Raw genomic sequence first — 14,528 nt, 5'->3', positions numbered from 1 at the left:
AAATGGAGCCGCCGTGGTGGCTTCGTGGTTATGGCGCTCGGCTGCTGACCCGAAAAACGCGGGTTCGATCCCGGCAGCGGAGGTCGAATTTCGACGGAGGAGAAATTCTAGAGGCCGGTGTATGTGCGATGTCAGTGCACATCAAACAACCTCAGGTGGTCGAAATCATCCGGAGCCCTCCGCTATGGTGTCTCTCATAGCCTGAGTCGATTGGGACGTTAAAGCCCCATAAACCGTTTATTTCATGACATTATAGAGGCTGATTTAAAAAGAAGATACCTCGCGCAAGAAACGGAACTAGAGCGGGACACACCACGATTGCTCGTAGTGTGTCCTTCTCTCGTTCCGTTTCTTGCATTACCTATTTTCACGGATAAGAACGCCTTAATGACTTATGACTTTTTTTAATCTTCACAGGTTTTCATTTTAAAAACTAGCAAAGATACTTCGGTGCGGTCTCCTCAGTCACATTGTTCACGCCATGACAATGTATTGACATGGTTCAATAGTTAGACAATTAATTAATTTAAATTGAGTAATATTTTTTTTCATGGAAGCCAACAATCATCGAAACCAAGGAACATAGGGGATGTTTCTTCTTCGAAATTTATGGTGTTCATCAGTGGGAGATTAACACGGTAATTATTTTCTATTTTTCTTCTAGAGATAATTGAGTGTAAAGGAGAAGAAAAACAACCAGATGCCGCTTGTGGGACCCTCCGAACCCACGACCTTCGAATTTCGCGTCCGGTGCTCTGGCAACTGAGCTACGGTAACGGCTGTCCAGTCTTCTGCTTTGGGGGGCATGTATGTGTAGTGTAAGCGAGCCTTGAGACTGTCCACCACCTCGTCCATAGCGATGCAAGCAGTACGCCCTGCACTACCGCGAGTGCCAAGTAGGAACGTGGTCGAACGGTGAGAGCGGAAACTGTGAAAGCTATGCTACCTATGCCATCAAGGCTGCCGCAATAGAGGTGTGAGATTAATAAAAAATCATTCCCATTATAATCTCCAATTTGTGAAAGTGATTTTTCTTCGCCTGTGAGGAAGATTTGATTTGAAGACGTAGCCGCTTGCAGCGGAGGTACGTCCCGTCCGAGACGGTGATGAGAGGCCACTATTTATGAATAGCGACACTTTACCAGGAACACAAAGAGATTAACTGAAGTTTATGTACATAACTTACAATATTTTAGCACGAACTAGTGGGTTTAAGCACCGTTTTTTCCCGAATACTGCCGCAGCGTGGTATAGTCTTCCTTGGGGTCTATGTATATCTAAGTATTTTGAGAAGGAGCTGGAGAACTTATTGTATCGCTCCTATATCGTTATTTGGTGACTATGGATTTGTGAACTTTTTTTTGGTATATTCGTATACTGGTAAACTGGTATAAACTGTTTATTGACATGTCGTGTTATAGCTGATGCTTTTATAAGTTTTGTTTTAGTTGTATGCATCTCCTTCTTGGGCCAACTCTGGCTTGCAGTATACTGATATAAGTTGCAGCAAGGTGCGGCAAAAAAAATTATTTATTTATTTATTTATTGGTACATACTGTCAATCCCATATGGGATTATAACAGGAAGGGCATAAGTTGAACAGTCTAATAAATAAGCACAATAAGGCAAGCAAGCATAACACAAAGGTAAACACTCAGCGTTGTGAGGGTAAGATGTTTAACAAGAACTCAAGAATAGAAGTAAAGGGGTATAAACTTTCAAATGAACGGAACAGAGAACAGTAATCTAGGAACAGAGAACAGACACTGGAAGCCAATGAATCAATGTTTTAAAAATAATAGACAAAAATGGAAGGTAATGCAACGGAAGAACATGTAGAAATGCGCACACAATGAACACCATCTGTGCCTGACTGGAAGGCGGGTACATGTGCAAAAGTACGTAAAGCATTTATTCCGTACCCAGTTGGTGTTCGACGAGGGCTACAAAGGTATTTAATGATGAGCAGCTTGTGGTGGTTGGGTCAAGGGTATTCCATTCGCGTATGGTTAGTGGGAAGAATGAGTGTTTAAAGCAGTCGGTCCGGAAAGTGTACTCGTTTAAAGTATGAGAGTGCTTATGGCGTGTGGGCCTGGTATCTGTAAAGGATAAATATTTACAAGTGTCGATATGCAGCTGATTATTGAGCAACTGGTAAATGAATCTAAGACGTGCTAGTTTGGCTCTCTTCTGCAAGGTAAGCATACCAGCTTTATGGAGTAGGTCAGTTGGTGAGTCAGTTTGGCTATATTTATTAAAAATGAATCTGATTGCCTTCCTTTGTATTTGATCTAGTTTACTTACATGTTGTTTAGAAGAGGGAAACCAGACAATGTTAGAGTATTCAAGAACTGGCCTTACAAGGGTATTATAGGCTAATAGTTTTGTCTCTGATGGTGCTAGTTTGAGGCGCCTTCTCAAGAAGAAGAGTCTTTTTAGAGCCTTGGATGTAATGTGAGTTATATGGGAGCTCCATCTAAGGTCATGGGATATGATTACACCGCGGTATTTGTGTTCCACGACTTGGGGGAGTGGGATATTGTTAATGGCATACTGAGATGCTGATTTTTGTATTTTCCTGGTTATTGATAACGCGGCGGATTTTTTTACGTTTAGGTTCATTTGCCAATCGTTACACCATTTATTTACTGCTTCAAGGTCATCGTTCAGAGCTACATTGTCTGCGGCTGAACTGATATCGCGGTATAAGATGCAATCGTCGGCAAAGAGCCTGATGTTAGAACAAATATTTGATTAATAAAGGTGAGGAATAAGACAGGGGCTAATACGCAACCTTGTGGTACTCCGGATGTTACAGGCACTAAGTTTGAGTTTTCGAGGCTAAGCAAGACGTATTGTGATCTGTTTGTTAAATAGTCTTTGATCCATGTAACTATGGGGCTATTACCTAATGCAGATTCCAGCTTCATTATTAGTTTACGATGGAATACGCGGTCAAATGCTTTCGAAAAATCTAATAGTAACAGGTCTATTTGTCTTTGATTATCGATACTGGAGGATAAGTCATGCACTAATTCAATTAGCTGCGTAGTTGTGGACAACCCCCTTCGAAATCCGTGCTGTAGTGGTGATAAGATGTGTTCCCGTTCCAGGTATGTCGTTATATGTTTTAGGATGATGTGTTCCTGGAGTTTACAAGTCGTGGAAGTGAGTGAGATGGGCCAGTAGTTTGCGACATCATCGTTGTTTCCGGATTTGTGTATCGGTATGATTTTTGCAATTTTCCACTCATTCGGAAGAACACAGGATGACAATGATTTGTTAAAGATTATGCATAGATATTTCGCTGTCCATTCGGCATATCTCTTAAGAAATGAGTACGGCAGGTTGTCTGGGCCTAGTCCTTTCTTTGTGTCTAAAGCAAGTAATAAATTTAGTATTCCTAACTCGGTCACAGTGAGTGGTTCTAGCTGCTTTTCGTTGCTGTAGTTTAAGTGTGGAGCAAAACCGTTATCTTTAGTAAAAATCGATTGAAAGTAGTTGTTTAGGGATGTGGCAGTAATATGGTGTACTTCTCTTGAGCCTTCAGGTTCACTCTCTTTAGGCTTTATATAATCCCAGAATTTCCGGGGCGCGCGTTCCAAAAGCTTAGGAAGGGTTTTTGCGAAGTAGTTAGTTCTGGCTGCTTTGATTTTTGATTTCATTGTTTGGATCGCTATTGTAAGTTGATTTTTGGCTTGTGGACTTGACTTCAATTGCTTTCGCAGCCTTTTCACCTTCCTCTTAGCGTGAATGATGTCCCGCGTAATCCATGGATTTTGTTTCTTTGTTTTCTTTGTTTTAGTTGGAACAAAACATTGAATGCAGTGCAATACAATGGTTTTGAAACTAAGCCATAACATTTCAATGTCTGTTGAAGCGTTGGAAGAAAAAACCCCGAAACGTGAGAATTCAAAATTAAGGTGATCTAGTATACTGGTGTCGTCTGCGTTACAAAAATCAGGGTACAAAATTTGCGTTTGAGACGAGATTACGGCATCATGGACGGGGACATTGCATAAAACCAATTTGTGATCAGATATTCCATCTAGGGTTTCAGTTCGAGCTTTGTCAGTAGGAAAATGATCGCTGAGAAATATTAAGTCAAGGATGTTCGATGCGAGTCCCTGTGACCGTGTGGGTTAATTTACTACTTGTGATAGGTTGAAGTTAAGCATGAAATTATTGATAATTTCTGAGGAAGGAAAATTAAACTCTAATGTCTGCCAGTTGATGTCAGGAAGACTGAAATCGCCGAGTAGTATTAATCTGGACCCAAAAGCATAGCGACGCATGTAATTATATTGTCACGTAGTGGTGACTGAAGTGGACACAGCGAGAATGTCTTCGAAACGAAACTCTTTATTCGGGCTGACTTTCGCCCGCAAAGAAGTGAATCACTCGGCGGCGGCGTAGCAACAAGCGTGCTCGGCGGTCGTCGAACAGAATGACCGCCGCTGTCGGCCGTGCTCTTTTTAAAGCCGATAGCGAACCTTCCAGATAAAGCTTTAGAAGTTACTAGAACATTCTGGCGCAAGCTAGAATCAGCTCTGTCCGGATGCGATCAATCCAGATAATTCTAGGCGCGTCTTGCGTCACAAACGAAGCGATAAAGCGGCGTGCCGGCAGCCTTGAAGCATGAACAAACAAGCAAACGCTACAAAGACTCGCGTCATTACTCCCCTCTCGAAGAAGCATCGCCTCGATGCTTTAGAAAATAATGCGGCTATCAACAATCAAAAAATTCTCTGCCTCTCCCGTAACCGAGAGTAGAGTAAGCATGAAATGTTTACGGGCCTAATGTCATCTCGGTGGACACCCGAACCGCACCGTACAGGAAGGGAGGAACGCCACCACCTGTTCAGCGCGATGCCTTGCCATTTGAACGCAAGGTTTTTTGAGGAAAGGAAATGGCGCAGTAATTCTCTGCCATCTCGGTGGACACCCGAACCGCGCCGTAATGGAAGGGAGGAACGCCACCACCCGTTCGGCGCGATGCCTTGCCCTTTGAACGCAGCGCTTCTCCCCCGGATCACGTATGACAACGAAGTGTAACGTGGCATTTATGTGCTTTTTGCACGCGTTATTAGAAATCGGAAATTATAATTCCGTGCATTATCAAACCCACAGCTCCACTGATATCTTGATAAACATTGAGAAGGCACTGGCAGCAGTTATTTTTTGTCTCGTTTGGAGACCAACCGGCGCTTGCATGCCGGTCGCGTAGGAGGGCTTAGAGAGTCTCGTTAAATCTCGTTAAGTCTCGTACGGTGCCCGGATGTTCTCGTTTCAGAGCCCGGATGACTGGAATTGAGTGCCCGGATGAGTGGATTTCAGTGCCCGGATAACTGGAATTCAGTGCCCGGATGACTGGAATTCAGTGCCCGGATGAGTCGATTTCAGTGCCCGGATAACTGGAATTCAGTGCCCGGATGAGTGGATTTCAGTGCCCGGATGAGTGGATCTCGGTCTCGGCGTGACGTCACCACACTGCCGACAACGGGAGCTAAAAGCATTTCATGCTTAAAACGGATTGTGCAAAAATAAACACCGAATGTGGAAACACGGCGTCCTTCAGCGTGCATGAAACGGCTTTAGGCGTACGACATGGACTAGTTCGGCTCGTACGCGGCATCGCTGGGAGGCAGTCATTTTGTCAGGGACGACTTCATAGTCCAATTCACTTAGCCGACGAAGAACCTTGTACGGGCCGAAATAGCGTCGCAAAAGCTTTTAGCTCAATCCTCGGCGGCGAATGGGCGTCCAAACCCAGACTCGGTCTCCTGGCTTGTATTCCGCGCCGCGTCTTCGTTGGTTGTAGCGTGTGGCGTCGGTCCGCTCCTGGTCTTTGATCCTTAATCGGGCAAGTTTTCCGGCTTCTTCTGCGCGTTGTAGGTAGGCGGCGACGTCGACGTTATCTACCTCGGTAACGTTCGGCAGCATGGCGTCTAGCGTGGTCGCGGCCTCTCTGCCATGGACGAGCCTAAAAGGCGTCATCTGTGTGGTCTCCTGCACTACAGCAGTAGGCGAAGACTACGTAAGGCAAGATGACGTCCCAGGTCTTGGGTTCGGCATCGACATACATGGCGAGCATATCGGCGATGGTTTTGTTGAGGCGCTCGGTCAGTCCGTTGGTCTGCGGGTGGTATGCAGTTGTTCTCCGGTGGCTGGTTTGGCTTTAATGGAGGATGGCTTGCGTCAGTTCCGCCGTGAATGCTGTTCCTCTGTCAGTGATGAGCACATCGGGGGCGCCGTGTCGCAGAAGAATGTCCTCCACGAAAAATTTGGCGACTTCTGCTGCTGTCCCGTTCGGTAGGGCTTTTGCCTCGGCGCAGCGGGTCAGGTAGTCGGTCGCTATAATGATCCACTTATTTCCAGATGTTGATGTGGAGAATGGCCCAAGCAAGTCCATGCCGATCTGCTGAAAGGGCCTTGAGGGGGGTTCAATGGGGTTCAGAAATCCTGCTGGTCGGGTTGGAGGGGTCTTCCGTCGATGACAGCCTCGGCAGGTTTTCACATAATGTGCGACATCGGCAGACAGTCGGAGCCAGTAATACTTTTCTTGAATGCGGCGGAGGGTGCGTGAAAACCCGAGGTGTCCAGCTGTCGGCTCGTCGTGTGAGGCCTGAAGAACTTCTCCGCGCAGACTTACAGGTACAACAAGGAGGTAGGCTGTCTTGTTCGCTGCAAAGTTCTTCTTCACGAGGAGATCGTTCTGTACACAGAACGAAGACAGTCCTCGCTTGAACGGGGCGGGGGGTGAAGAAACCTTGCCTTCCAAGTATTCGATGAGGCATTTTATGTCGGGGTCAGCGCGTTGCTGTTGTATAAAAGAGCTGGAGCTGATGGGTCCCAGGAAGGCGTCCTCATAGTCGTCCGGCGGCGGTGCATCTACAGGGGCTCGTGACAGGCAGTCGGCGTCAGAGTGCTTGCGTCCGGACTTGTAAACGATGGTTACATCAAACTCCTGGAGCCGCAGGCTCCATCGAGCGACGCGGCCGGAGGGGTCTTTCAAACTGGCGAGCCAGCACAGCGCGTGGTGATTGCTGACCATCTTGAACGGTCGTCCGTACAGGTAGGGGCGGAATTTCGACGTAGCCCAGATGATGGCAAGGCACTCCTTCTCAGTTGTCGAATAATTAGCTTCGGCTTTGGACAGGGAACGGCTAGCGTACGCAATGACCTTCTCCACTCCGTCAATTTTCTGAACGAGGACAGCGCCTAGGCCCACACTACTTGCGTCGGTATGAATTTCAGTCTCGGCGTTTTCATCGAAGTGCGCGAGGATCGGTGGGGTCTGTAAACGGCGCTGAAGTTCCTTGAAGGCTTTTATTTGCGGCGCTTCCCATTTAAATGGCACATCTGCCTTTGTCAGGTGGGTCAGTGGCTCGCCGATGCGCGAAAAGTTTTTGACGAAACGTCGGTAATACGCGCACAGTCCGAGGAATCTGCGCACAGCTTTCTTATCGGCCGGCGGCAGAAATATTGCGATAGCAGCTGTTTTCTGCGGGTCTGGCCGTACTCCCTCCTTGCTAACGATGTGGCCTAGAAACAGCAGCTCTTCATAGGCATAGTGGCACTTCTCTGCTTTTAAAGTTATGCCGGACGACTTGATTGCCTCTAGTACTGTTCGAAGCCTTTTTAGGTGTTCCTCAAAGTTCGAGGCGAAGACAACGACGTCATCTAAATATACCAGACAAATCTGCCACTTCAGGCCTGCCAGCACTGTATCCATTACTCGCTCAAATGTGGCTGGTGCGGAACAGAGACCAAATGGCATCACCTTGAACTCGAAGAGGCCATCTGGAGTGATGAATGCGGTCTTCTCGCGATCTCGTTCATCGACCTCAATTTGCCAGTAGCTGCTCTTGAGGTCCATCGATGAGAAATACCTGGCGTTGCAGAGCCGGTCCAGTGGGTCGTCGATGCGAGGGAGGGGGTAGACGTCCTTCTTTGTGATGTTGTTCAAGCGCCGGTAATCAACGCAGAATCGAAGTGCACCGTCTTTCTTTCTCACTAGAACAACAGGTGCTGCCCAGTGGCTCTTTGAAGGCTGAATAACGTCGTCGCGCAGCATTTCTTCCACTTGGTCCCGGATGGCTTGTCGTTCTCGCGGCGACACTCGGTAAGGGCTCTGGCGGAGAGGTCGGGCGTGCTAGTCTGTTATAATGCGATGCTTGGCAATCGGCGTTTGTCGGACCTTCGGCGATGACGAGAAGCACTCGCTGTAGCTTCGAAGGAGATTACGGATCTGGTCTTGTATGTTCCGGGGCAGGGCTGGGTTTATGTTGAAAGTGGGCGAATTCTCTTGGTCAGGCGAATCTTCTACGCATGGGTCGGAGAGCGCGAAGAAGTCTCGTACGTTAGATATTTCGTCGAGGAATGCAATCGTCGTTCCTCTGTTAACGTGCCGTTATTCTTCGCTGAAGTTAGTCAGCAGTACTTCGGCTTGTCATTAGCGGAAATGTGCGATACCTCTTGCGATGCCGATTCCTCGGTCGAGGAGCAACTGCATGTTCCCCTCGATAATGACTTCAGTGTTATTCGCTTCTTTGGCGCCTACGGTGATGATGACGCTTGAGCGGGGTGGGACACTCACTTGTTCCTCCAGGACACTAAGCGCAACGTGATGCTCCGGAGCTCTCATCGAAGGGATGGCCTCGTCTGTGGAAAGTGTGATCATCTTGGATCGCAGGTCGATGATCGCCTGATGCTCATTAAGGAAATCCAAGCCCAAGATCACTTCGCGGGAACATTGCCGTAGCACTACGAAGGTCGCTGGAAGGTCGCTGAGAGTCACTCGCGCTGTGCATCGTCCTGATGGCGTAATGGGGTGGCCCCCTGCGGTGCGAATTTCTAGGCCGTCCCAAGCGGTCGTTACTTTCCTCAGCTGCGCAGCGAATGGTCCATTCATCACCGAATAATCGGCTCCCACGTCGACTAGAGCGGTGACTTTCCGGCTGTCGATAACCACTTCTAAGTCGGATGTCCTGGCTCTGGAGTTGAACGTCGTCCTCGGCGTCGGGTCACGGCTTCGCCGGTTGTGTGAATCGTGGGTGGGGCATGTGGTCGAAGCTTCTTGATGGCGGCGTCGTTTTGAAGGTGGTTCGCGTCGTGGTCGAGGTTGTCTTTGTATGCGGCGTCGGCGTAGTGGGTGCGGCGTCTTCATACATTTCATTCATTTCATTTTATTTCCTGAGAAAAGGAGGAGTACGGGACTAAAAGCTTGAACAGCTTGACGAGGTCCCGACCCCTTGTTAGTTGGCATGACAGCAGGATGCCGGCCAGTTTTACACAAAAAAATGAAAAAATATCACAAAGCAACGGGTAATACCGAATGAAACAAGACGGCAATCAATCTGAGAAGCAGCAAAAGGTAATACAGATAAATCAACACACATAAGCAACAGTGGTGAACAAAATTAGGCGAATAGGAATGCATGGTTTAGCCTTGCAAATGAAGAAGTTGACAAAAATGTTTAATGCGACAGTTTCGGTTTCTGGAGGGATCAAAATTTTGTCGGTCTAGTAAGTTTAACAGCGAAGGTAATGTATAAGACAGAGATTGTTCATCATAGGAGGTTCTCGGGGTGTGTAAAAACCACATTTCTTTAAGTCGGGTCTGACGAATATTTGTGTTTTTTTGGAGATTTGCCAGAAGAATTATGTAATCAATGCCAAACTTTACAAAACCTTTATAGCACAACATCAACCTGTAATTATAAAAACAAAACACAGGAAGAATTTCATATTTTGGAAAAAGTGGTTTTGTGGAGTATGTATAATGGACATCAGCTACGTAACGTACAGCTCTTTTTTGTAGCAAATGTAGTTTCTGCAAGTTTGTCACGCCAGTTGTGCCCCACACCACGATGCAATACTTCATGACAGATACCACCAGTGCATTGTACAACATTAATTTTACCTTGGTCGGGAGAATGCGACGCAGACGAGCAATGACACCAATGGCAGATGACAATTTTGATTGTAGGTGATCAACATGCTCATTCCAGGTAAGGTGCTTTGAAAAATGCACCCCAAGGATGTTAACGGAGTGAGCCGGCTTTCGGCGGCTGGGTTCCCCTGCTCAGTGTTGACTGCTGTCTGCGAGACCCTTCTAAAGAAACTTAAGCAAGAAACACGAAGGAACTCCGGAGAGGATCGTTGCAGGTCACAGAAGCCGTTGGTGGTGCCTTACTTGCACAAAACTCCTCACAACTTGAAGAAAGTGGCCAACAGGCATGGGGTGAGTGTCGTTTTTTCCGCCCCCAACAAGCTGAAAAAGCTGTGCCCCCGTATTTGCAGCTCAAGAAAGCGGGGTTGCCAGATAAGGCACGACTCTCCATTCATCATGTGTTCCACAGGAGTGGTCTATGCTATCCCCTTAACGTGTGGGAAGACCTATGTTGGCCAGACTGGGCGTTGCATTAATGAGCGCTTGGGGGAATATGCCCGAAATTTATCAGATTTAAAGGATAAATATGCACATATGGTAGCGCATATTATGGGTTGCGACGGATGCGAGGCACGATTCAGTCAGACTAAGATTCTTGGCGAAAGCGCAGATAAGAAGGCACGTGAATGTCTGGAGGCTTTTCACATAAGGATACTTGGCAATAGGTGTGTCAGCACCCCATCTGTTTCACTTTTTTCATCCGAGTTCGAATTCTTAGATGCCGCCCTTAAATACTCTAACTTTGTTGTTTTTTGTTTTTGTTTTGGTTACCGCTTGCTCATGTGTGCTCGCTGTGATGGTCGCTTTGATATCTTTACCTTTCCTGCCCTCCTCCTTCTTTTTCAGTGAAACTTAGCCATATAAAGGCGCTGCCTGGTTTCAATAAAATTAGTTGTGAGTTAGCGCTTTGCGTCTCGTCCTTGTCTTTTCGTGGTTTGCATGCTCTGGCGCTATTTTCTTCAAATCATCTTAGTCTGGTCGTCCCTACTGTTGAACACGGCGACGCGCTCAAACTGTTCCAACCATTCCTCGGGGCCCTCGCCCGGTGTAGCGTTGAACGTGGGCGGCAGTCGGGGCTGGTGTAAAATAATGGGGGCTGGTGTCGTAGCCATGGCTGAAGTCGAAATTGAGGGGTTCTTCTTCGTTCGCGTGTGGTTCGGTAGCAGTCCGAATTCTGGTGGACACCTCTGGAGACGACGGCTGCTTCTCCCTTCGCCTGCGGGGGGAACGGCTTCTGCGGATTTCGCGGCATCTTCCTCGAAACGGCTCGGGCTGCTCTGACGGCTCCCAAGGGGTGAGGGCGACAAGGACATCCGTTAGCACCTCCACCAGATGTCACGTATTGGTGACTGAAGTCCGGCGAACAGGAACACAGGGAGAATGTCTTCGAAACGAAACTCTTTATTCGGGCTGACTTGCGCCCGCAAAGAAGTGAATCACTCGGCGGCGGCATAGCAACAAGCGTGCTCGGCGGTCGTCGAACAGAATGCCCGCCGCTGTCGCCCGTGCTCTTTTTAAAGCCGATAGCGAATCTTCGAGATAAAGCTTTAGAAGTTACTAGAACATTCTGGCACAAACTAGAGTCGGCTCCGTCCGGATGCGACCCATGGAGATAATTCTAGGCGCGTCTTGCGTCACAAACGAAGCGATAAAGCGGCGTGCCGGCAGCCTTGAAGCATGAACAAACAAACAAACGCTACAAAGACTCGCGGCAATATAGAGACCACATACAGTCATGATCGGCTGTCGGGCTGCGGTAAACACATCCAACGGTAATGCTACGTGAGCCAAAGATTAGTTTGCAAAATAACGCCTCGACGTTTTCGACGTCCGGCAAGACTGTGTATGGTATTTTATTTTTGATGAATATGCATGGATCTGGCTAGCTAGATATGGCTGAAGAAGTATGCTTCAAGCTATAGCTCAGAACAACGGACTGGATTCCCGAGCCAAGTTTTAAAGCCTCGAGGTCCAGCCCGCATTCGAATCGGATGAACTTGCAGCAAGCGTCCACGTGATTGGTCTCTTGCTGCGTGCAACGACACGTTCAACTTTACAAGTACTAATAACTCTCTCCCAAAACATGTACATGCAAACAAACAGTGTAAAATTAGTCACAGCCGTGCCCCCAAACCTTCAAAGCGCTCGCGACACCCTCTATTTAGGGAGAAAGTGAAATAAACTCCCGGGGCACCGAATATCCCTTTCGCCGCATGTTGCCTACGCTCCGCCATCACACCCGGTTATTAAGGCGATGTGATTTCCATGCGTCCTTCCTGGTAGAGTCTCCGCCGCGATAAGTCGCTGCATTCTCGGACCTTCCGTGTCCCCTCAGCGCCGCGACTTTAAAGGGGGTTCCGAAGCCTGCCACTTAATGACAAACCAGACCCATACATCTGCTTTGTCGTACCGGGGCCTACGCGTCCTCTTGACGACCAAGGACACACTGCCAATCTGCAAGCGACGCAACGTCGCCAGTCGATCCGCTATGTTGACACTAGAGAGTTACAGCATATCGTTACCGTGCTTACGCAACCGTTTACCGGGTTCGGGTGGCGACATCTGCGCATGCGCGCCCACTACAGGGCCGATAGCACTTTACCGAATTTGTTCTAGCGTTGCGGACAATCAGCGTTCGTTCGTAAACAAACATGGCGGCGCACTTCGCGGTTGCTTCGGACCAAATACAGGATCGCCGCCGCGTTCTTTGGCGCGATTTCCCGCTCTGCATGAAGGCAGTCGCTTTTAATTCAAATAGCCTCACTCATACGTCAAGGTTTAAGCGACAACTAGCCCGTGTTTTTTTAGATAATGCAGTGATTGTCGAACAGTGAAAGGAATATAGGCACCTAACTTTTGGGTGCGTGTTTTTTTTTCTTTAAAACTTCTAGCCTACAGAACTTACATATTGCCAAAATTAGAATACGCAGCAATAGTATGGGATCCCTTTCACCTAAAGGATAAACGTAAACTTAAAATGGTTCAGAGACGAGCAGTCAGGTTCATCTTCAACAAGTTCAGGTCCACAGATTCCCCGTCACAACTCATGGCTGTCAACCACATACCTACCTTAGAGTCACGAAGATCTATAGCACGACTTAAATTTCTTTTCACGATGTATCATAAGTCACTGAAATTCAACGGACGGCCGTACATTCAACCATACCTGCCACGCGCATCGTGACACCGTCACGCTCATAATTTGCTGCCTTTCCACGCACGCACTAATTTATTTAAAAATTCCCTTTTCCTCGTACAGTTAGTCAGTGGAACGATCTGCCGGCTGAAATTTTTTCAACTGACAATTTTCACCAGGCGCTACTTATGTATTTTGTAACGTAATATTCTTTCTGTGCCATTTTCCCGTCTTTTCATTCAGTTGTGTTTTTATGCGTTTTTTCTGCGCAGTAGCGCATGCAAGTGCATTTTTTTCTGATTATGCGAAGGTCGTTATTGTGCAAAATTGAAATGCGAACTTGTTAATTTTTGTTCACTTTTTGCTGCTCCCCCCCATGTCCAACACAAGAGAATAACTTATCACTTGATGTTAATGAAATGAAAATGTTGTACACGTGCCCACCTGCTTGGTCTCCTTGAGACCGCAGTACTTGTAAATAAATAAATAAATAAAATAATGAGGCCTACTGTATTATTATACACGAATTACCACGAGGTATCCTCCTACGACGGCCAAATAATTTATAATCAAATTTCTTTCTGGTGCTGCTTCGGTTTCGACAGCCGTGCGATGGCTGCGACGTTACAGAAGTTATATGTCCCGCGATGCATGAGAAACTGCGATATAAACGGTGCTTCTACGTATGTTGTCATTCTGGCTCTTCAGAAAGGCTGGCTTCAGCGCTATAGTGAATTAAAATGATGAAGCAGCAATTATTGGCAGTTTTTCTGTACCTCACGTGACCTATAACCCATCTTTGACGTCACAAACATCTTGAAACTTGGAAAAAACCACCTAGGCGCAAATAATTTCACAAGGACAAAAAAGACAAGGAGACAACGGACAGGCGTCCGTTGTCTCCTCGTATCTTTTATCCTAGTGAAATTATTTGCACCTAGGTGGTTTTTTCCAAGTTTCAATATGCAAAACCAACTATTTATTTTATTTATTGATACTGTTGACCCTCGCTTGAGGGTCGTTACAGGGAGGGTATACAATGCAATGTACAACAGTCAAAATTCATATCTCATAACATCAAGTTGGGTACCCTCGACACAAAATATCGATAGAACGTTCGAACTTGTGCACGTCTGATTGCTCGACAACTACAACAGGCAAAGCATTCCAAATTTCGATCACATCAGGGAAAAAAGAGTAACGAAAAACATCAACACGTGAAGGCTTGATTGATCGAGTGTGGTTTGTTCTCGCGCTCCGTCTTCCCGGGTACTGAACATATCTATCTGTTTTTATCTTAAAGTGTCCTTGAACTATATGAAAGAAAAGCTTTAGTCTTGATTTTTGCCTTCAATTTTCAAGTGACTCAAGCCCACATGAGTTTAGCATTTCCGTCACTGAGTCCCTTCTTCTGTATTTTGACAAAACAAAACGAGC

The 14,528-nt window shown here is 46.9% G+C and overlaps 1 protein-coding gene across 2 annotated transcripts in view; it reads left to right on the top strand.

Annotated features, from left to right (window-relative positions):
* Positions 1–14,528, top strand: part of LOC149325623 (innexin shaking-B-like) — a 438,384-nt gene that overhangs the window by 401,208 nt on the left and 22,648 nt on the right. The window contains exon 2 of one of the 2 annotated variants that reach the window (XM_089562913.1): positions 665–13,587. The exons of the other annotated variant lie outside the window; for it this stretch is intronic. The gene's annotated coding sequence lies outside the window, so the exon portion shown is untranslated. Of the gene's footprint in view, positions 1–664; positions 13,588–14,528 lie in introns of those variants that run through there. 2 annotated transcript variants of the gene reach the window in all.

This window comes from Amblyomma mixtum, chromosome 10, assembly GCF_055824585.1.
Source record: "Amblyomma mixtum isolate Tamu chromosome 10, ASM5582458v1, whole genome shotgun sequence".
NCBI classification, from domain to species: Eukaryota; Metazoa; Arthropoda; class Arachnida; order Ixodida; family Ixodidae; genus Amblyomma; species Amblyomma mixtum.
The sequence above is the reverse complement of the archived record's forward strand: the minus strand, read 5'-3'. Positions and strand labels throughout refer to the sequence as shown.